Source organism: Staurois parvus, unplaced genomic scaffold (assembly GCF_062004578.1).
Source record: "Staurois parvus isolate SC_StPar_1 unplaced genomic scaffold, SC_StPar_1.0 ptg000316l, whole genome shotgun sequence".
NCBI lineage: Eukaryota > Metazoa > Chordata > Amphibia > Anura > Ranidae > Staurois > Staurois parvus.
In genome coordinates this window covers 3,964,319-3,986,783 of record NW_028318112.1, presented here as the reverse complement: position 1 = coordinate 3,986,783, position 22,465 = coordinate 3,964,319, and the positions used below count along the sequence as shown (strand labels likewise).

The window sequence follows — 22,465 nt, the reverse complement described above, 5'->3', positions numbered from 1 at the left end:
CGCAGAGAGTATAGAGTAGCCTCTGCGGAAGCAGCCCGCTGAGGGTCGTCATACAAGACGGCCATGGCCCGAAAGAACTCGGTCACGGAGTCAAGATGGGGGTCGTGCTTCTCCATCAGACGGTGAGCCCAATCCTGGGGCTCATCCTGAAGGAGGGAGACTATAAACCCCACCTTGACGGTCTCGGTGGTGAACGTGCGGGGCTGTAAGTCAAAGTACAGGGTGCAAGCATTCCGGAAGGCTCGGAAGCGGCTCCGGTCACCACGGAATCGTTCCGGCAGAGGAACGCGGGGTTCAGGAGCTAGGGGTGTGGCAACCGCTCCAGATACAGGGTTAGCGGGAGGTTCTGCAGGTGGAGGACTCTGAGCAGGGGGAGTCAGGGGAGCTAATGACTCCATGCGGTCCTCCAGTCGGGCGCAGCGACTGTGGAAGTTCTGGAAAGCCTGGGTCAAGGTTGCCAGGTGCTGACAAATATCCTCTAGGGACGCCGGTCCACTTCCTGGCTCTGTCATAGCCGCAAGGTACTGTTATGATCCGCCAGGTGGTGCCTCAGGCTGCCAACTGACAGACCTACTCAGAGCGTGGGGTCTAAGCCCGGGCTGTGCTTTCACCAGAGCCCCTGATGGTGGGGATGGACTTGAAACAGTCCCGGGCCAGGTCACGACCTCCGAGCAGGCCCACCAGTGGCTGAGGAGACCTTTGGGGACAGGTACCGGGAGAGCCAGATATGAAGAGGATGGCGGCCCCAGCAGGGTAGTAACGGATCGTGGGCCCGTGAGGGTAAGCGGGGTACAGAATCGGTAGGCGAAGAGTAGTCGGGTCACACGCAGGGTCAGCAGGGAAGTCAATCCGTAGAATGGTCAGGGCAATCCGGGTCAAACGCAGGAGCAGGCAGAGTAGTCAGGACAATCCGGGTCAATCACAGGAGCAGCAGAATAGTCAGGGCAATCCGGGTCAATCACAGGGGCAGGCAGCGTAGTCAGGGTCAATCAGGGTCACTAGACAGGTGCAGGAACTCGGGATCACAGGAAGACCTTGCGGCAATCTGTGACAGTGCAGGGCATCTTTAAATAGTGCGCCCTGCACTGTCATTGGCTGGCTAGGACGCGCCCCCGGCTGTCATTGGGCGCCTGAGGCGCGCCCCCGGCACCTACTGCGCATGCGCGGCGTCCTGTCAGCCGCGGCTCGCCGGGACCTAGTGCCTGTGTCCCGGCGCGATCTGCCGCGCATGCGCGGGGGACAGAGCCGCGATCGAGGAGCACGGAGCCGCGATCCCTGACACCTATGGAGGTCTCACCTGGACCCACTCACCCAGACCCAGTGGTCGAAAAGGTTGTGGGGTTGGTATGCTCCTGTCACCGCTGAGGACCTTCCAAGTCCTCCCAAACCCCCCCTCTCTATCCTTCTCCTCCTTCAAGGCCCATTGCATCCGACTATTCTCCCCAATCCCTCTAAGGATTGCAGTAATCTATCGGCCTCCTGGACCCGTGTCCCGCTTCCTTGATGACTTCTCTGCCTGGCTACCCTTCTTTCTCTTCTCCGAGCTGCCCACCATGATCCTTGGAGACTTCAACATCCCTATCAACATCAATAACCCGTCTACATCCCAACTCCTCCACCTAACCTCTTCTTTTCCACTCGCACAGTGCATACAGTCCACCACCCACTCCGACGGGAACACCCTGGACCTTGTTTTCTCTCATCTCTGCACCCCCCACAACCTTACAAACACCCCCTTTCCCCTCTCTGACCACAACCTCATCAGCTTCTCCGTCTCCTCGTCCTCTAACATCTACCCCTCCAAACGTCAAACTATCACCAGCCGAAACCTTCGCAACCTGAACCCTGCCCCCTTCCACTCTGCAGCTGACCAACTTTACAACAGTATCCTTCCCCTGTCCTGGCCACTACTGTTTATAACAACTCGCTGTCAGCCGCTCTTGACTCCCTATCACCCCTAACCACACGAAACATTAGACCCCGACCACTTCAATCCTTGCAGAATGACCATGCCAAAAATCTCAAGCAATGCAGTCGTGCGCTAGAGCAACTATGGCACAAATCCAGATCTCAACAAGCGTTCACCCGATATAAATCCGCCTTCCTCACCTACACTTCCTCCCTCCATGCTGCCAAGCAAGCCTACTTTGTAACCCACATCAATACCCTCTCCTCCAGTCCTCCCTGGCTCTTCTCTACTTTTAACTCTCTATTCTCTCCAGCCCCACCTCCACCCAGTACCTCACTCACCGCCCACGAGATTGCTAACCACTTCCAAAGCAAGATCGATGCAATTCGTAGGGACATCACCACTGCTCAGACTTCCACCCCACCTAGCATCCCTCACATGAAAACCCCCTCAACACTCCTCTCCTTCGACCTCGCCACTGTCCAGACCTCCAACCCGCCCAACATTCCTCACGCTAAAACCCCCTCAACACTCCACTCCTTCGACTCTGCTACCACTGAAGAGGTCACCAAGGTCTTCTCCCAAGCTCGCCTTACCACCTGCCCCCTTGACCCTGTCCCCACACAACTCCTACGATCACCCTCCTCCTCCATCCTACGCTCCCTCACTCACATCTTTAATCTCTCCCTCTCTACTGGCGCATTCCCCTCCCCTCTGAAGCACGCGCACATCACTCCCATACTTAAAAAACCCTCCCTGGATCCCACTGACCTAAATAACCTTAGACCCATCCCCCTGCTGCCATTTACATCCAAACTCCTTGAGCTCTTAGTCTATAATCACCTGAGTTCCCACCTCACTGACAACAACCTCCTTGATCCCCTACAGTCTGGCTTCCGTCCCCTACACTCCACCGTAACCACCCTACTCAAACTCACCAACGACCTGCTAACCGCCAAAGCTAATGGCCACTACTCAGTGCTCCTACTCCTCGACCCGTGGCTTTCGACACGGTCGACCACCCCCTCCTCAAAAAAAACTATACTCCCTTGACCTCAGAGACTCCGCTCTCTCCTGGCTCTCTTCCTATCTTTCACAGCACTCCTTCAGTGTTACCTATAACGCTGTCACCTCCCCCTCACTCCCCCTCTCTGTTGGAGTCCCTCAAGGTCCTGTCTTCGGGCCCCTTCTCTTCTCCATCTACACCTCCTCCCTTGGCCAACTGATACACTCCCAAGGCTTCAACTACCATCTCTATGCCAATGACACGCAAATCTATCTCACCACCCCTCGCCTCACCCCTTCAGTCTCCGCCCGAATCACTAGCCTTCTGAACGACATATCAGATTGGATGTCACTCCACTTCCTCAAATTAAACCTTTCCAAAACCGAGCTCCTAGTTTTCCCCCCAGCCCGCGCCCCCCCCCGACTTCTCCATCACGACCAACAACGCCACCATCAGCCCCACCCCGCAAGCCAGAGTACTAGGTATCATTCTAGACTCCAATCTGCCTTTCCAGCCCCAGGTCCAATCGCTGACAAATTCATGTAGACTCCACCTCCGCAACATCTCCAAAATACGTCCGTTCCTAACCCCAGAAACTACAAAGCAACTCATTCACTCTCTTATTATATACGGCTTGACTACTGTAACTCCCTCCTCACCGGCCTACCTCATCAGAGACTATCCCCGCTTCAGTCTATCCTGAATTCTACGGCCAGATTCATCCACCTTACTAACCGCTACGTATCCGCCACCCCCCCCTAACTAACATTGACGTACAAAGCTGTTCATAACAATGCCCCAAACTACATCACCGACCTGATATCCATTTACCACCCAAAACGTACTCTCCGCTCCTCACAAGACCTCCTACTCTAGTAGTTCCCTGGTCTCCTCCTCCCTTGCCCATCTCCAGGACTTCTCCAGGGCTTACCCCATCCTCTGGAACTCACTACCCCAATCCATCAGACTGTCACCTACCCTCCTCACCTTTAGGCGCACCCTAAAAACCCATCTCTTCAGGGAAGCTTACCCCACCCTCACCTAATTGCTGATCTCCTCCACTCTTCCTACCACTCCATCCCCCACAGCTATTTCCTCCTGTACCACTATTCCTTCCCCCCCTAGAATGTAAGCTCCAAGGAGCAGGGCCCTCGAACCCCTCGTGTATTATTGTATTGTTACTGTGCTGTCTCGTGTATTGTCTCCCATTATAATGTACAGCGCTGAGCAAACTGTTGGCACTATATAAATACTGTATAATAATAATAATACTAAGCCCACACACTAGACATCCTCTTTCCCCCGGGAATCACTGCAATCCCCTCAATCTTATATCTGTCCCCTTGCTCCCCAAAACCAACAGTCTGGCTTTTGCCCCCTACACTCCACCGAAACTGCCCTACTGAAGCTCTCTAATTGTCAAGGTCCTACCTTTTCCCTGAGGTTATGTTACTCCATGTGCTGGCGTCCATCTTGGATTCTGCTGTGCATGGTGGGAATCCTTTTATGCTTTCAGGTCTCTGTGGTCCATCCCCCAGAGGGGTGTGGCTGATGACATATAAGCCTGTGGCCCGCACATGCTCTTTGCACTTGTGTCTTGTGTCTTTGTGTTGCTATTACTCTGTTCTGACTCTCGTGACTCTCCTGGTATCTGATTCGGCCTGTACTCGACTATGCTTTGTATTCTCCTTTGATCTGACTCTCCGTTGCTGAACCCGGCTCGTGACCTGTGATTCTCGTCTGCTGTCCTGTACTGTTTTGTCCTGTTGTTGTTGACCCGGCTTGTCTGACTGCCCCGTCCTGTCCGGGTTGACGGTCATGAGGAGTATGAGGTGAGCCGGATCCTGGACTCTCGATTGGTGCGCGGTCGATTACAGTTCCTGGTTCATTGGCGCGGTTATGGTCCCGAGGAGCGTTCCTGGGTTCCTTCCGCGGATGTCCATGCTCCTGCCCTCCTCCGCGCTTTTCATACCCGCTTTCCTCAGAAGCCTTTTGTTGAGCCGCGGAGGGGGAGGGGCCCTTGAGGAGGAGGTACTGTCAAGGTCCTACCTTTTCCCTGAGGTTATGTTACTCCATGTGCTGGCGTCCATCTTGGATTCTGCTGTGCATGGTGGGAATCCTTTTATGCCTTCAGGTCTCTGTGGTCCATCCCCCAGAGGGGTGTGGCTGATGACATATAAGCCTGTGGCCCGCACATGCTCTTTGCACTTGTGTCTTGTGTCTTTGTGTTGCTATTACTCTGTTCTGACTCTCGTGACTCTCCTGGTATCTGATTCGGCCTGTACTCGACTATTCTTTGTATTCTCCTTTGATCTGACTCTCCGTTGCTGAACCCGGCTCGTGACCTGTGATTCTCGTCTGCTGTCCTGTACTGTTTTTTCCTGTTGTTGTTGACCCGGCTTGTCTGACTACTCTTTTGTCTCTTCCACCAGCTACACGCCATTGGCGGCGGCCATTACTGCAGCTGAGGGGTCTCGGGGGCCGCGACCTGGTCCTGGCTGCGTCAAGTCCATCCCCACCATCGGGGCCCTGGTGAAGGGCAGCCTGGGACTTAGACTCCGCGCCCTGAGGGACTTCGGTCTGTGGGTGGTGGTTGTCGTCAGCCAGTGCGTTACATTGTTAGGCCTGCCTGTCCGTTCCTCGGCCCCTGCCCTGACACTAATGACCTACTATCTGCAAAAACCAACGGCCACTATTCAATACTCCTACTACTTGACCTCTCCGCGGCTTTTGACACGGTTGACCATCCCCTCCTCCTCAAAAAACTACACTCTTTTTGCCTCAGCGACTCTGCTCTCTCCTGGTTGTCCTCCTATCTATCACAGCACTCCTTCAGTGTTACCTATAACGCTGCCACCTTTTCCTCACTCCCTCTCTCTGTAGGGGTCCCCCAAGGTTCTGTCCTTGGACCCCTTTTCTTCTCCATCTACACCTCCTCCCTTGGTCACTTGATAAACTCCCACAGCTTCAACTACCATCTCTATGCTGATGACACGCAAATCTATCTGTCTACCCCTCACCTCACCCCTTCAGTTTCCACCCGTATTGCTAGCCTACTAAGCGACATATCGGCCTGGATGGCACTCCACTTCCTCAAACTCAACCTCTCCAAAACTGAGCTCCTAGTATTCCCCCGTGCCCGGGCTACCCCCACTGACTTCACCATAACTATCGCTAATGCCATCCTCAGTCCATTCCCTCACGCCAGGGTACTAGGGGTAATCCTAGACTCCCATCTGTCCTTCCAGCCCCAGATCCAATCGCTGACAAAATCGTGTAGACTTCACCTCCACAACATCTCCAAGATACGACCATTCTTAACCCCGGAAACCACTAAGCAACTCTTTCACTCCCTTTTCATATCACGCCTCGACTACTGTAACTCCCTCCTTATTGGCCTACCTCATCATAGACTATCCCCCTCCAGTCTATCATGAACGCTGCTGCCAGACTCATCCACCTCACTAACCGTTCTGTATCCGCCACCCCTCTCTGCCAATCCCTCCACTTGCTCCTAGTTGCCCAACGGATAAAATTCAAAACTTTGACAATGACATATAAAGCCATCCACAACACTGCCCCAACTTACATAACCAATCTTATCTCTAAATATCACCCAAACCGTACACTCCGCTCCTCACAAGACCTCTTACTCTCTAGCTCCCTTATCTCCTCCTCCCATGCTCGTCTCCAAGACTTCTCCAGGGCGTCACCCATCCTCTGAAACTCCCTACCCCAATCTATCAGATTATCACCTACTCTACTTGCCTTTTGGCATTCACTGAAAACCTCTCTCTTCAGGGAAGCCTATCCCACCCTCTGCTAATTCTGGTATCCTCTACTCTTCCAACCACTCCATCCCCCACAGTGACTACCTACTGTACCACTCACCCCGCCCTCCTAGATTGTAAACTCCAAGGAGCAGGGCCCTCTAATCCCTCTTGTATTGATCTGTATTGTTACTGTATTGTCTCCCACTATAATGTAAAGCACTGAGCAAACAGTTTGCGCTATATAAATCCTGTATAATAATAATAATATAATAATAATATTAGCTATCAGTTTGCTGGATGGGTTTGGGGGGCAGGAGGCACTGTTTGGCAGAGACACCCAGGCAGTCCATCAATAAATATATATATATATATACACACTACTCAAAAAAATTAAAGAAACATTTTTTTAAACAGAGTATAGCATCAAGCCAATTAAGCTCCAGTGACATTGGTCTGGTCAATTAAGTAGCAGAGGGTTTTTTTCATCAGTTTCAGCTGCTTTGGTGTTAATAATATGACCAACAGGTGCACTAGATGGGTAACAATGAGACGACCCCAAAACAGGAATGGTTTTACAGGTGGAGGCCACTGACATTTTTTTCCCTACTTATCTTTTCTCACTGTTTTTCATTAGTTGTGCATTTGGACAAGGTCAGTGTCACTACTGATATCTGGACCCTACAGAGGTTGCATAGGCAGTCCAACTCCTCCAGGATGGCACATCAATACATGCCATTACCAGAAGGTTTGCTGTGTCTCCCAGCACAGTCTCAAAAGCATGGAGGAGATTCCAGGAGACAGGCAGTTACTCTAGGAGAGCTGGACAGGACCATAGAAGGTCCTTAACCCATCAGCAGGAATGGTATCTGCTCCTTTGTGCAAGGAGAAACAGGATGAGCACTGCCAGAGCTCTACAAAATGACCTCCAGCAGGCCACTGGTGTAAATGTCTCTGACCAAACAATCAGAAACATACTTCTTGAGGGTGGCCTGAGGGCCCGACATTCTCTAGTTGGCCCTGTGCTCACTGCCTGGCACCATAGAGCTCGATTGGTATTTGCCATTGAACACCAGAATTGGCAGGTCCGCCACTGGCGCCCTGTGCTTTTCACAGATGAGAGCAGAAAGGGTCTGGAGAAGCCGTGGAGAATGTTATGCTGCCTGTATCATCATTCAGCATGACCGTTTTGGTGGTGGGTCAGTGATGGTCTGGGGAGGAATATCCATGGAGGGACGCACAGACCTCTACAGGCTAGACAATGGCACCATGACTGCCATTAGGTATTGGGATGAAATCCTCAGACCCATTGTCAGACCCTACGCTGGTGCAGTGGGTCCTGGGTTCCTCCTGGTGCACGACAATGCCCAGACTCATGTGGTGAGAGTATGCAGGCAATTCCTGGAGGTTGAAGGAATTGAAACCATTGAATGGCCCCCACACTCGCCTGACCTAAATCCAATAGAACACCTCTGGGATATCATGTTTTGGTCCATCCGGGCACCACCAGGTTGCATCTCAGGCTGTCCAGGAACTCAGTGATGCCCAGATCTGGGAGGAAATATGCCAGGACACCATCCATCGTCTCATTAGGAGCATACCCCCAATGTTGTCAGGCATACATACAAGCACATAGGGGCCATACAAACTACTGAGTACCAGTTTGGATTCCTGCAATGAAATATCAGTAAAATGGACTAGCCTGCTGTATCATTTTTTCACTTTGATTTTCGGGGTGTCTTCGACTTCAGTCCTCTGTAGGTTGATAATTTTCATCAAATGATGAGGTATTCTTACGTTCCTAACACATTACCCAGTCCATATCAGTATAGATATCCAGCATTATATTTTTCCCCATTGAGATCTGATGTTTTTTTAAAGTGTTCCTTTAATTTTTTTGAGCAGTATATATACAGTACATACAGCAGCAATAACAGTGACTCTATCTGGATTTTCCTTTAAAGTATTTATTTTATAGATACTTATAGTTATGAACATGCAAGAGCCAGTGGGTGACTCAGTCCACCAGACTTCACCTTAAAAAAAAAGTGATTATTTTTTATTTTTTAAATAATATTTATTGGGTTTTTCACAGAACAATGTGGCAAATAAACATGTGACATACATGTGGCTTCATATCAAAAATTAAAAAAATAGGACGTAGAAATCTTCAAGCACATATTATAGGAAAAGACATTGCATGGAAACGATTATGTGCAATCGTGTTAGAAGTTTCCATACCAGGGCGATTGTGAGCCATTGAGTATGGAGGCGCTGTGAAGAAGGCGGGTGTGGGGAAAAGGAGTACTGATGAGTAAAGACTATAAAGAGAGAGAGAAGGTGAATGTTATAGAGTGTGTGGAGTAGTCTAGTTCTGGGTGCGTGAGATGTTCAGAGATGTCAGCCGGTATCCGCCTCAAACATACAGAGGGAGGTATAAAATTAACGAACAAGAACGAAGGAAAAGGGGGCTGCAAAAAGGATAAGAAAGGAAGAAAGGGTGCACAAAGAAAAAGAGTACCAGAACATGAAGGAAAAAGGGAGTTAAAGAGAGAAGAAAAGGTGTGAGGAGGAAGAGGAAAGGCGGGTGAGGTAGCTGGGGCTCAAATTAAGAGGTAGGAAGAATGAAGGAAAGAAAAGGGAAGAAAAAAAAAAGAGGGGAAGGGGGTGTGGAGGAGGAAGGTATTACCTGGGGAGCCATATCACCTGGAAAGATGTAAAGGAAAAAGAGTAGAGAAGTATATAAGTTGGTGCTGAGTTCCAGAGAAAGTAGTGGATTGAGTGGGATCAGAGAGGAGGGAGATCAGTTGCTCTGGGTTCCACCAGGAGTGGTAGTGTCGGGGTGTACATCTCCAGTTGCCTGGTATAGACCTATGATGCAGATTGGTAACCAATGCAGAGTTAACCCATTGTCATGAGTCATATCGAGGAATCAAATCATTGTTGGAAAAAAGAAGAGGATGAAGAATGGGAAGGAGGAGAAGAGGCAGGAAAAGGAAAAGATGTTGCACATCAACAATTTGACAGGGTTTACAAACAACAAATGACTACTGACTACATCATGTCATGTGTGGGGTTTCGTAGAGCGGCTGAAGACACTGGAGTCCTGGAGAAAGAATGCTTGTTCCTGTGCGGAGAGAGATCCTGTGATGTAGGGCTTCCACTTTCGGAGATATTGACCCACTCTGGAGTTGGATGGAGAAGAGAACAGGTTAAGCCTGTCTAGGCATAACAGGGAGTTGAGGTCTTGTTTTAAGTCTGTTATAATCAGAGGGCAGTTGGAGACCCATTTCCGTAGAATGGCCCTTCTTGCCACGGAGAAGCCCTTCTTGTTGCGGAGGGGAAAAAGAAAGATTATGGCGGATAGGAAGAAAGCGTAAGAGCCACGGACAGACCCTCAATTTGCGTCTGACCTCCCTCCATGTAATGAGGGTGTCGCGAATGAGCGAGTTATATTTTAAATGGGGTGGGAGGGAGTTTACATTGGAATGTAAGAGGGCTGTGAGATTAAAAGGATGAACTATAGCAGACTCAATATGGTAGTTAATGTACCTGAAGGATCAGGTGAGCCAATCTAGGCAGATACGTAGCGGGCAAGAGAGGTTGTAGACTCGTGTGTTTGGGAGGCCGGAGCCTCCTTCACTTCATGGCAGAAATAATTTAGTTAGTGCTATGCGTGGGCATTTGCCCTTCCAGATAAATTTAGATATTGCCCGGATGTCGCTGTGTCTCAGGAGGAGAGGGATAGTTTGGAGCAGATAGAGAAGTTGCGGGTATCTCACCATCTTGAACAGGTGTGACCTGCCCAAGAGTGAGAGCAGTAAATCCTTCCACATCTCCAATTCTCCAATAATTTTATTAATCAAAAGTTTATATTTAAGGGGGCGCATGCGTGGCCGGCTCCGGGATGGACGCACTCTGAGCACAGCTCCGTCCACCCGCCAGCTGTGAAGCGGCACACACCGGCCCTGGGGCCAATATGCCCCGCAAGCGGAGAACCCCGGATCAGCCCGGGAAACTAACTAAATTCTTCCCAGCCGTTATGCCGGGAATCCAAGATGGCGCCCGCAGCAGCAACACACAAGGAGACAGCAGCAGCCACGAGGAGGACTACAGGGCCCAGCACAGGGATCCAAGGCTGCAAAAACCGCTCTATCCAGGGGACCCTGGTGAGTTGTCACCCCCCATTATCCCCCACAACTAGCAGCCCTGCCAAATCTCGGCCACGTCTTGACCAGGACCCTGACCTACCCTACCAAGCCCTAAATCTCCCGCCTCCATCTCCTGCTACAGCCCTACCGGACATAGACGCATTCCCCGCTGCGGACCAGCCGCTAACAGAGGTATGCATGAAACACATGATGACGCCACTGCGACAATCTTTGCATAACGACATTTTCGCATCTTTAAACCAGATATCTAGCGTAGTACAGCACCAAGAACGCAGAATATGCCATATTGAAAGTAGCTTGGGAGACATAATAACAGCACATAATGATTTGATTGACGCTCACGCTGATCACTCATCTGACATCGAGCAAATCAACTTAAAATTAGCCGACTTAGAAGATCGCTCGCGCCGTAACAACATTAAACTCAGAGGGATTCCTGAATCAGTTACGAGCGAAACTTTGCTACCCTACCTACAACAATACTTTAAACTCCTCCTCCCAACACTCTCGGATCTAGAGCTCGCGATTGATCAAGCCCACCGACTGCCCAAGCCATCGTTTCTGTCGGCATCTATACCAAGAGTTGTACTGATTCATGTACATTTTTATCACATTAAAGAAAAAATTATGATTGCGGTTAGAAACCCACCACCTCTCCCGCCATCGCACGCAAACCTCCGCCTCTATGCAGACTTATCCAAAGCCACGCTCCTTAACAGGAAAAAAAATATTTCCATTACCAAGGCCCTAAGAAATCATGGCATAGCCTACCAATGGGGCTTCCCAACAAAGTTAATAGTGCGGCGACAAGGCAGAATATTCACCGTCAAGAACCTGGAAGTGGGCTTAGACCTGCTCAAGGCCTGGAACATCCTCCCTGCAGACATGCAGGACACTACACCTAACTCTGCCCAGCACATGGAGGCATCATAAGTGGCTGCATGGCGCACTCCAGGCTCAGGCATATTTTTACCCCCCCCAGGGGCCACTTTTCAATATTCAAATCTGGCGATCGGCCCACACTTGATGAAGTTCGTTCTACATGTTTATGTTTGGCATGACCCCTTAAGTGGTCAAAGCCTGTTTAAACCCCCCAGCTCTAAAGTAGCGATGTTGGCTACTTGGCCTACTTGCATTTTTTGCAAAACTATTTTTATTACCCTTTGTGTCTCTACCTCCCTTTTTCTATGGCACCACCAGCTACTCCCCTTTACCCCTAACCGTGCAATCCTTGAGTCTACATGGAACACTCATTCTAAACCCTCAATCGAGCCTTATTGGTACTACAACTATGCTACCACTTTCCTTCTCCAGGAGACTACCGAGTTCCAACCCTCTCAAACAACAACCCGACTGTATATTCTCATCGGAGAAACCTTCACCAATGATTAATATAACATCTCTTAACGTTAGAGGCCTAAACTCTCCTTTTTTAGAGATCGCTGCTTCTCAAAGAAACCCGTAAATCCCACGCCGACATACTCTTTGTACAAGAGACCCACTTCGCCACAGAAAAAACGCCCAGCCTACACCTCCACCGTTTCTCACAAATATTTATGGCAACCAACCCCAAGAAGAAGAACGGGGTTATTATGGCCATCAACGATTCTCTCCCTTTCCCCACCATCTCGAAAATAGCCAATCCACTTGGACACTTTCACATCCTAATTTGCCAGATAAATGACATAACCCACACATTGGTGAATGTATACGGCCCAAACAGCAACCAAATGCAATTTTATCGTACGCTTTACAAAACCATCTCTGATCATAAACAAGGCAGACTCATCATTGGTGGAGATCTCAACGTTATGAGCAATCCACTCGTGGACTCATCCTCCAACAAACAACCCACCAAATATACCTTAAACCACTTTCTACATGATCACGACTTGTACGACATATGGAGATGCCAACATGGCTCCGAGAGAGACTATACTTACTATTCCCCCGCACATCTCTCATACTCCAGAATAGATATGTTTTTTTACCGACAAATGGACACTACAACAAGTGACTTCTTCCAACATTGGAACCATTTCCTGGTCAGACCACGCACCAATCAGTATATCTTTGGACAACGCTCGACACTTGGCACTCCCGCCGATTTGGAGACTTAATTCTTCACTCCTGAAAATCCTGGACAATCAGAAGCATGTCTAAGAAGCCCACAACCTCTTCTTTGCCACCAACGCCACTCTGGATATATCAATTACTACACTTTGGCAAACATACAAGGCCTACATGAGAGGTATCCTCATACAATTAAACTCCCGTATAAATAGACAGCGTTCCCAACAAATTGACCAACTTCTAACCTCCATCAACTTAAACAAAGAAATTAACAAAAAAAACCCTAATCCCTCCACATCCGCGACTCAAAACAAATAGAAACAAATTACGCACTCTTTTACTCCACTCTTATGACACTAACCTCCAAAAAACAAAGACCAAATTATATGCACTCGGAAACAAAGCAAATTCACTTCTCGCTAAAATCATCAAACAAAAATGACTTAGGACCAAAATATCTACGATCCAACACCCAACCACGCACTCTCCTCTTTTAAACCCACAGGATATTGCCAACGCCTTTGCATCCCATTATCAGAATCTATACAACATAAAAGACGACCCTAATACAACTCAACCAAGGATTCCTTCCATTGAACACTTCCTACGTAACACTAACCTCGCCCGCATCACCCCCTCTCAAATCGAATCTCTCTCAGTGCCAATCTCACCCATAGAAATTGAAAAGTCATAACCACCCTACCCTTAAACAAATCGCCAGGGAACGATGGCTTCACCAATGAATTCTACAAAACATTCGCACCCAATCTTAAGTCACACCTATCTGCCCTTTATAATCACGTTGCGTCTAACGGGGAATTCCCCCCTGACATGCTACAGTCGATAATCACAACTATCCTGAAACCGGGCAAAGACCCCCAATTGGCCCAAAACTACAGGCCGATCTCGCTACTTAACACAGACATAAAAATATACGCCAAAAAATTGCCCAAAGACTACTCCCATACCTACCTACATTAATTCACCCAGACCAAGTGGGCTTTATACCTGGTAGACAGGCTCCTGATGCTACCAGGCGAATTATATCACTACTGCATCACCTTGAATCTGACAAACGACCCTCCCTCTTTCTATCATTGGACGCGGAAAAGGCATTCGACCGAATTCACTGGAAATTTATGACACTTACACTACAAAAATTCGGCATAACTGATTGGATGCTGTCGGCGATCCTCGCCCTCTACTCCAAACCCTCTGCCAGAGTACTAACTAACGGCACGCTCTCACAACCCTTTTACATATCCAATGGAACCAGACAGGGCTGCCCCCTGTCCCCCATAATTTTCGCCCTACTTATAGAACCACTAGCGTGGGTATAAATGGTTTTCTGCATAGCCGTGCTAGCAGCTTGCCCAGTTTGTTGCCAAATTTGTGATAGTTCAGGTCGAGGTGGGAGTGGTACAGAGCTTCCTGGGCTGCTGCCAAGGTGTCAAATTGGTGTTTAGCGTAGGTCCAAGCTTTGCTATTTTCGTGCGAGTTGAGATTTGCTAAGTCTTTCTGTGTCTGACTGAGGAAGTGTAAGGAACCGCCTGGCGGTACCTCTAGCAGCCCACTGGTTCTTGATCTCCAATGTCGTAGTTTCTTTCTGCCGATGAAAGTTTCCTCGAAAAGAACGCCACTGGGTGCATAAGTTCCCCAGTGGCCTTTCGCTGGGACAGAATGGCCCCTACTGCATTTTCTGAGGAATCTACTTCCAGGACATAAGGCAGAGAGGAGTCAGGGTGACTGAGGATGGGAGCGGTGGTAAATAGCTTCTTTAAAGACTCGAATGTTGCCTGAGCCTCGGGCGTCCATTTGAAGCAGACCCCTTGTTTGGTCAACTGGGTAATGGGGGAGGCCAGACCAGAGAAGTTCCTGATAAACTTTCTATAAAAGTTAGCAAACTCAATAAAGCAAACAAATATCTAAGAAAAACGAGCGCTAGATCTGTATAGTGGAGCAGCTTAGCATAAAAGGGTAAAACCTCAGAAAACCTCTTGGGATGACATCAATATATAAAACAAGCATGCAGCGCTCCTATATGATATAAAGCAAACAAAATACCAAACACATGTATGTTACTTTGAATTTGAGATATATGCTTATATGTGTGCAAAATGGTGCATAACGCACATAGCTATGTATCGCCGAGCATGGATAAGTTCATAAATAGATTTCCCAAGTTAAAACGTGAAGATGAGTGACAGTCTGTTTGTAGCAAACATCAAAATATTCGTGACATCAGATGGTGAGGAAATGAGAATAATATGCACTAACCAGATAGCGCTATATAAAACGCATGTAGATGATGAAATCATCTAGGTGTGAGCATCTTGACCCAGGTGTTCTGATTATGGCAACATCTATCGCAGCTTTTCAACAGGGTTTCCAAATGGCAGAGCTATGATTGAAGACCACCGGAGGGAGCCAGCAACCAGGATCTCTTCAGACCAGGTATCCCAAAGCATATAGTATGTTCGCCAACCACCAGAGGGAGAAAGAGCTCAGGAGAATATCCAATAGTTTCCTTAGGGAAAATTGGCTCAAACAAAAAAGAGCCGGAGAACAAAAATATCTAAGTGCAGCATTACTTTATTTAGAATTTGCAGAGAAATGATAAAATATAACTCACATGATATGCAAAAAGGCCCATTGGCCAGACAGAAGAGGTCCACGTGGATAGAAAGTCACTGAGGGCAGCTTTCTGACATGTTTCGTGCCAAGCACGTTCTCAAAGAAAGCTTTCTTTGAGAACGTGCTTGGAACGAAACATGTCAGAAAGCTGCCCTCAGTGACTTTCTATCTAAATAAAGTAATGCTGCACTTGGATATTTTTGTCCTCTGGCTCTTTTTTGCTTGAGCCAATTTTCCCTAAGGAAACTATTGGATATTCTCCTGAGCTCTTTCTCCCTCTGGTGGTTGGCGAACATACTATATGCTTTGGGATACCTGGTCTAAAGAGATCCTGGTTGCTGGCTCCCTCCGGTGGTCTTCAATCATAGCTCTGCCATTTGGAAACCCTGTTGAAAAGCTGCGATAGATGTTGCCATAATCAGAACACCTGGGTCAAGATGCTCACACCTAGATGATTTCATCATCTACATGCGTTTTATATAGCGCTATCTGGTTAGTGCATATTATTCTCATTTCCTCACCATCTGATGTCACGAATATTTTGATGTTTGCTACAAACAGACTGTCACTCATCTTCACATTTTAACTTGGGAAATCTATTTATGAACTTATCCATGCTCGGCGATACATAGCTATGTGCGTTATGCACCATTTTGCACACATATAAGCATATATCTCAAATTCAAAGTAACATACATGTGTTTGGTATTTTGTTTGCTTTATATCATATAGGAGCGCTGCATGCTTGTTTTATATATTGATGTAAACCCAATAAAGCGTTGTATGCCTTTCTTATCCGTGGGTACTGGCCAATCCAAGATCGCCGAGACCTTCTGAGGATCCATCGCAACCCCCGTGGTGGAGATGATCAGCCCCAGAAATGCAATACTGTGCTGCTCGAAGCTGCACTTGTCAGCTTTGGCATACAGACCGTGTTGGAGCAAATGTTCCAATACACTTGTCACATGACCCCTATGAGCTTCGAGTGAGGAAAAGAATATTAGTATGTCGTCCAAATAGACAATCACGAAAATATCAAGATAGTCTCTGAATACATCGTTAATGAAATGTTGGAACGTGGCCGGGGCATTGCAGAGTCCGAATGGCATGACCAAATACTCAAAATGGCCAAATCGAGTACGAAATGCCGTTTCCCACTTTCAAAATGGCCATTGTTGCACTTCCGGTTTGCGTGAATGCATCAGCCGTCACGTTGACTGACGCGTTTTGTCACTTCCTGGACTTTTTCTCAAGGGATCAAGACATCTGGGAGGCGGTTGCTTATATTCTGTCCCTTATTAAGGGCAGGAAGCCCAAACCACCATCTTATTGAATGGAAAAACCGGCCACATTTCTATAACAATACCTAACCACAGATCATACAGCGATACTACCCACATCACTGCCCACCATACCTATATCTCTATAGGATTCATAGCTAAATCTTCTATCCCCTGATCCCTATACTATCTCCATACCATATTTCAATATATAGGAGACTATTATACACAGCTTTACCTCTAAAACAACATAAAACATATATTTAATCTTTAATAAAACCATTTTTTCTAACTGAAAACACTTATTCTATATAAATAAATAAAATAAAATAAAATAAAATCACATCTCTTAATATACACATAAATTCATTATCTCATGATACTGACTCCCTCTACTGGTCAACCTTAATACCTTTTCTTTCTATATGGAATCCCATATTAATCAATTTATAATTCAACCATAAGGCCCCAGGTACACGTGACTCTCAATTATGTAAATAAATAGATTAATTCAAATAAATATTTAAACCTATTTCACACTATTTATCCATAGGGTATAAACCCCTTCTGCTATCCATTTGGGAACTCTATTTACTCAGACACATAAATACCGCACTCCCTAGTAACAATCACTAAAACCTGATACTACATATTATAATAAATATTCTTCAACCCATTTCTATTAATATTACTAATTGATTAAAATTTTACTAAAATTTATTTTTAAATATTTTTTGCAGCATAAAACTCATATATATGTGTAAATAATTCTCAAATAACCATATTAAAATATTAAATATTAAAACAGCATACCGTATTTGCCGGCGTATAAGACGACTTTTGAACCCGTGAAAATCTTTTGAAAAGTCGGGGGTCGTCTTATACGCCGGTATACGGCGAGCCAGTGTCAGGGCGGCACTTTTTCGAGGGGCGGCTCCACCCCCCTCCTCCTCCAATGGACACCAAGTACAGGGGTGGGCAGAGGGGCTGCTGTTCCTTACCTGGCTCCGGTCCCGGTCCCACGACGATCCGGTCCAGGAAGCGCGGCTGCTCCTTCTTTCAGTTCGGCGGCTCGATGGTCCCGCCGCCCGCTCGGCTCCGCCTCCTCACCGGTGATTGGGCGCCAGCACTGGAGAGGCACACAGGCGACCAATCACCGGCGAGGAGGCGGAGCCGAACGGCACCGCGAAAATCAAGCGGCTGAACTGAAAGAAGGAGCAGCCGCTCCTCTCCCCCACTGACACTAACGATGGGGCACTATTCCTCCCCCACTGACACCAACGATGGGGCACTGTTCCTCCCCCACTGACACCAACGATAGGGCACTATTCCTCCTCCTCACTGACACCAATGATGGGGCACTATTCCTCCCCCCACTGACACCAATGATGGGGCACTTTTCTCCCCACTGATACCAATGATGGGGCACTTTTCTCCCCACTGATACCAATGATGGGGCACTAGTCTCCCCACTGACACCAATGATGAGGCACTATTCCTTCCACTGATACCAATGATGGGGAGCAAATCCTGCCACTGATACCAATGATGGGGCGCTATTCCTCCCACTGACACCAATGATGGGGAGCTATTCCTCCCACTGACACTAATGATGGGGCACTATTCCTCCCACTGACACTAATGATGGGACACTATTCCTCCCACTGACACCAATGATGGGGCACGATTCTTCCCACTGACACCAATGATGGGGCACTATTCCTCCCACTGACTAATGATGGGGCACTATTCCTCCCACTGACACTAATGATGGGACACTATTCCTCACACACTGACACTAATGATGGGGCACCATCATTGGTATCAGTGGGAGGAATAGCGCCCCATCATTGGTATCAGTGGGAGGAATAGTGCCTCATCATTGGTATCAGTGGGAGGAATAGTGCCCCATCATTGGTATCAGTGGGAGGAATAGTGCCCCATCATTGGTGTCAGTGGATGAAATAGTGCCCCATCATTGGTGTCAGTGGATGAAATAGTGCCCCATCATTGGTGTCAGTGGATGAAATAGTGCCCCATCATTATTGTCAGTGGGAGGAGTAGTGCCTCATCATTGGTATAAGTGGGAGGAATCATGCCCCATCATTGGTGTCAGTGGGAGGAATAGCACCCCATCATTGGAATACCATACTGAAATAGCATACCATATTGAAATCAAATCTGATGTTTTTTCATTTTTATTTGGTGTGCGTTGGAAGAGGGGTAGTCTTATACGGCGAGTATAGCTCAAACCCTATATTTTAACAGGAAAAGTAGGGGGTCGTCTTATACGCCCAGTCGTCTTATACGCCGGCAAATACGGTATATATTATACCATAATCCCCTTTTAAACATCTGAAATAAAACAGTTCAAATCCAATTCAATATTAAGACCTTTTGGTTTAATAGTATTTAATCTAAATATCCAAAATGTCTCATTCTGCGAGATCCTCTGTATCATATTATTACCCCTCCAATGTGCATCAACCATATCAATCCCATAAAATTTTAACTTACTCGGATCTGATTTATGGAATTCCTTAAAATGTCGAGAGACACTATGGTCTTTTTTACCCTTTTGATATTCTTTACATGTTCTTTCAATCTCTCACTCAGGTTTCTTTTAGTTCTTCCTACATATTGGAATTGGCAAGGGCACTCTAGTACATATGTAACGTACTTTGTATTACACGTTATAAATTTTTTAATGGTAAATTCTTCACCGGTTGCTACCAATTTAAAATTCGTAATTTTCCTTTCTTTTATCCCCATAGTTTTGCACATTTTACATTTTCTGCAAGGATAAAAACCATTAAAAGCAAACATCCTTATACTTTTTTTGGGAGGAGAGATAACCCCCAAAGTTAAGTTTTTTTGTTCTGAGGTTCACGAAGAGTTTGAAAAGTCTACACTGGATTATCTACAAATCAAATTGGAATATTCACACAGATAATTTTTGGATTATGAAAGTATTTTGGGACATTTATTAAGTTGTGGGACATTTATGTATTTATAGTCCATTTACATGCAACCGCCCTTAGAGGAGCAGACACAGACCTGTCAACCCGCCTGCTCAGCGGGGATCAGCAAACAAATCCGGTGCTCAGCAAGAAAATCGCAGGTGGAGTCTGTGAAAGGGGCCTTGCCAATACAACTGACTGGAGAAGAGCTGAGCTAGCACCTGAGATGTGATTGTGGAATGCTGAGCCTGAATTCATCTGGAGCACCATGTAAAATATTTGACATTCAATGTGCTATATTGGTGTTTACAATTTTGGATATTTTCACTTTTTTCTGTTTTGCAAGTGCAAAAAAAGTTTGCCTTGACATATTTGTTATTTATTGTAGTTATACATCATATCTAGAAAGCTTTTTATTTAGTAACCATACAATGTTGACATATGTATCAAATCCTACATGTATTTGGGGTCCTTGTACTGAAAATAAAACAGAGAAAACAATTTTGATACAGTTGTGACCAAAATTATTCAACCCCCACTGAAATTGAGTGTTTTGGCCAGTTTGACATTGCTTTTGATCATTCAGTCATCTTGCTTACATTTACATTAAAGAGGCACTTGTAGGTCAGACAAATATAACATAACAGTTATAATGAAATAACCACAAATGTCTTTTCTGTGCTCACAGCATTATCAGTTTTATTCAACCCCCAAGTGACATTCAATCTTAGTACTTAGTACAGCATCCTTTTACAGTTATAACAGCTTTTAAACGTGAAGCATAGCTTGACACAAGTGTCTTGCAGCGATCTACGGGTATCTTCGCCCATTCTTCATGGGCAAAGGCCTCCAGTTCAGTCACATTCTTAGGCTTGCGCACTGCAACTGCTTTCTTTAAGTCCCACCAGAGGTTCTCAATCGGATTTAAGTCTGGTGACTGCGATGGCCACTCCAAAATGTTCCAGCCTTTCCTCTGCAACCATGCTCTAGTGGACTTGGAGGTATGCTTGGGATCATTGTCCTGTTGAAAGGTCCAACGTCTCCCAAGCCTCAGGTGTGTGACGGACTGCATCACGTTTCCATCCAATATCTCCTGGTACTGAAGAGAATTCATGGTACCTTGCACACGCTGAAGCTTCCCTGTACCTGCAGAAGCAAAACAGCCCCAAAGCATGATTGACCCTCCACCATGCTTCACAGTAGGCAAGGTGTTCTTTTCATCATAGGCCTTGTTCTTCCTCCTCCAAACATAGCGTTGATCCATGGGCCCAAACAGTTCTAATTTTGTTTCATCAGTCCACAGAACACTATCCCACAACTTTTGTGGTTTGTCCACATGGCTTTTGGCATACTGCAGTCGACTCTTCTTATTCTTTGGAGACAGCAAGGGGGTACGCCTGGGAGTTCTGGCACGGAGGCCTTCATTACGCAGTGTGCGTCTTATTGTCTGGGCTGAAACTTCTGTACCCACATCTGACAAATCTTTTCTCAGTTCCTCAGCAGTCACACGGGGACTTCTCTCCACTCTACGCTTCAGGTAGCGCACAGCAGTCGAAGTCAGCATCTTCTTTCTGCCACGACCAGGTAGCGTTTCAACAGTGCCCTTTGCCTTGAATTTGCGAATGATGCTTCCTAAGGTGTCTCTTGGTATGTTTAACATCTTTGCAATCTTCTTATAGCCATTGCCCTTCCTGTGAAGAGAAATCACCTCTTCTCTTGTCTTCCTGGACCATTCTCTTGCCTTCACCATGTTTGTAACCACACCAGTAAATGTCTAGAAGGAGCTGAGTATCACAGTCATTTTAAAGCTGCCTAATTGGTGCTTATTATGCTTGATTGCTGCTCGGTGACATCCACAGGTGTTTTCAATACCTGATGGAAAGCACCTGTATGAACCTCTGTTCTTCAGAGTGGTAGTCTTTAAGGGGTTGAATAATTGTGGCAATGAAGAAACCACATAAGAACCATTTACTACTGTATTACATAAACAATTGATGTCATTTTAGTTGCATTTGGGTAGTTACAACGTCCTTGTAGGATTTGATTCTGAATACAATTCCAAATGTACACTATAGTCCCTAAACCCCTTTACAGCATTGGGGGTTGAATAATTTTGGTCACAACTGTACATCTAAAAAAAAGAAGAGGAAAACAATTTTTAATTTCTAGAAGCCTTATTTGTGATAATAGGCAGACACCACTTTCTACTCATTACTAATAACGAACATGTCTCAATTATATATACATATATGTGTATATGTATGTATATATATATATATATATATTTATATATATATATATATATATATATATATATGAAAGAATCTTTATAGTAAATTGAAAAATTGCTCTGGATGTTAAACCTTGAGGTCAGCAATGTCTCACTCTGCCCCTCTTCAGATGATTTACATTTATGGTACATATTGTACTACACCTGGGGGGTTCAACATGTCGAATATGAAAGCTCCAGATGAAATAATTCATAACACAATATAAAATAATAAAATTACATGCTTATATTATACTCTTGCTTGTATACCCATCCCCTAATGTCAGCGGGTTACATGAAATCCATTTGAACCAGAGGCATCACGTCACATTACAGATCCTTTGGACAGGCCCTAGGGTTCCTTGGTTTACATACAACATTGTTGTCATTTT

General features: G+C 46.5%; 1 protein-coding gene across 3 annotated transcripts in view; it reads right to left on the bottom strand.

The window, feature by feature from the left end:
• Window positions 1-22,465, bottom strand: part of CACNA1I (calcium voltage-gated channel subunit alpha1 I) — a 1,904,325-nt gene that overhangs the window by 533,106 nt on the left and 1,348,754 nt on the right. The gene's annotated exons all lie outside the window — the stretch shown is intronic.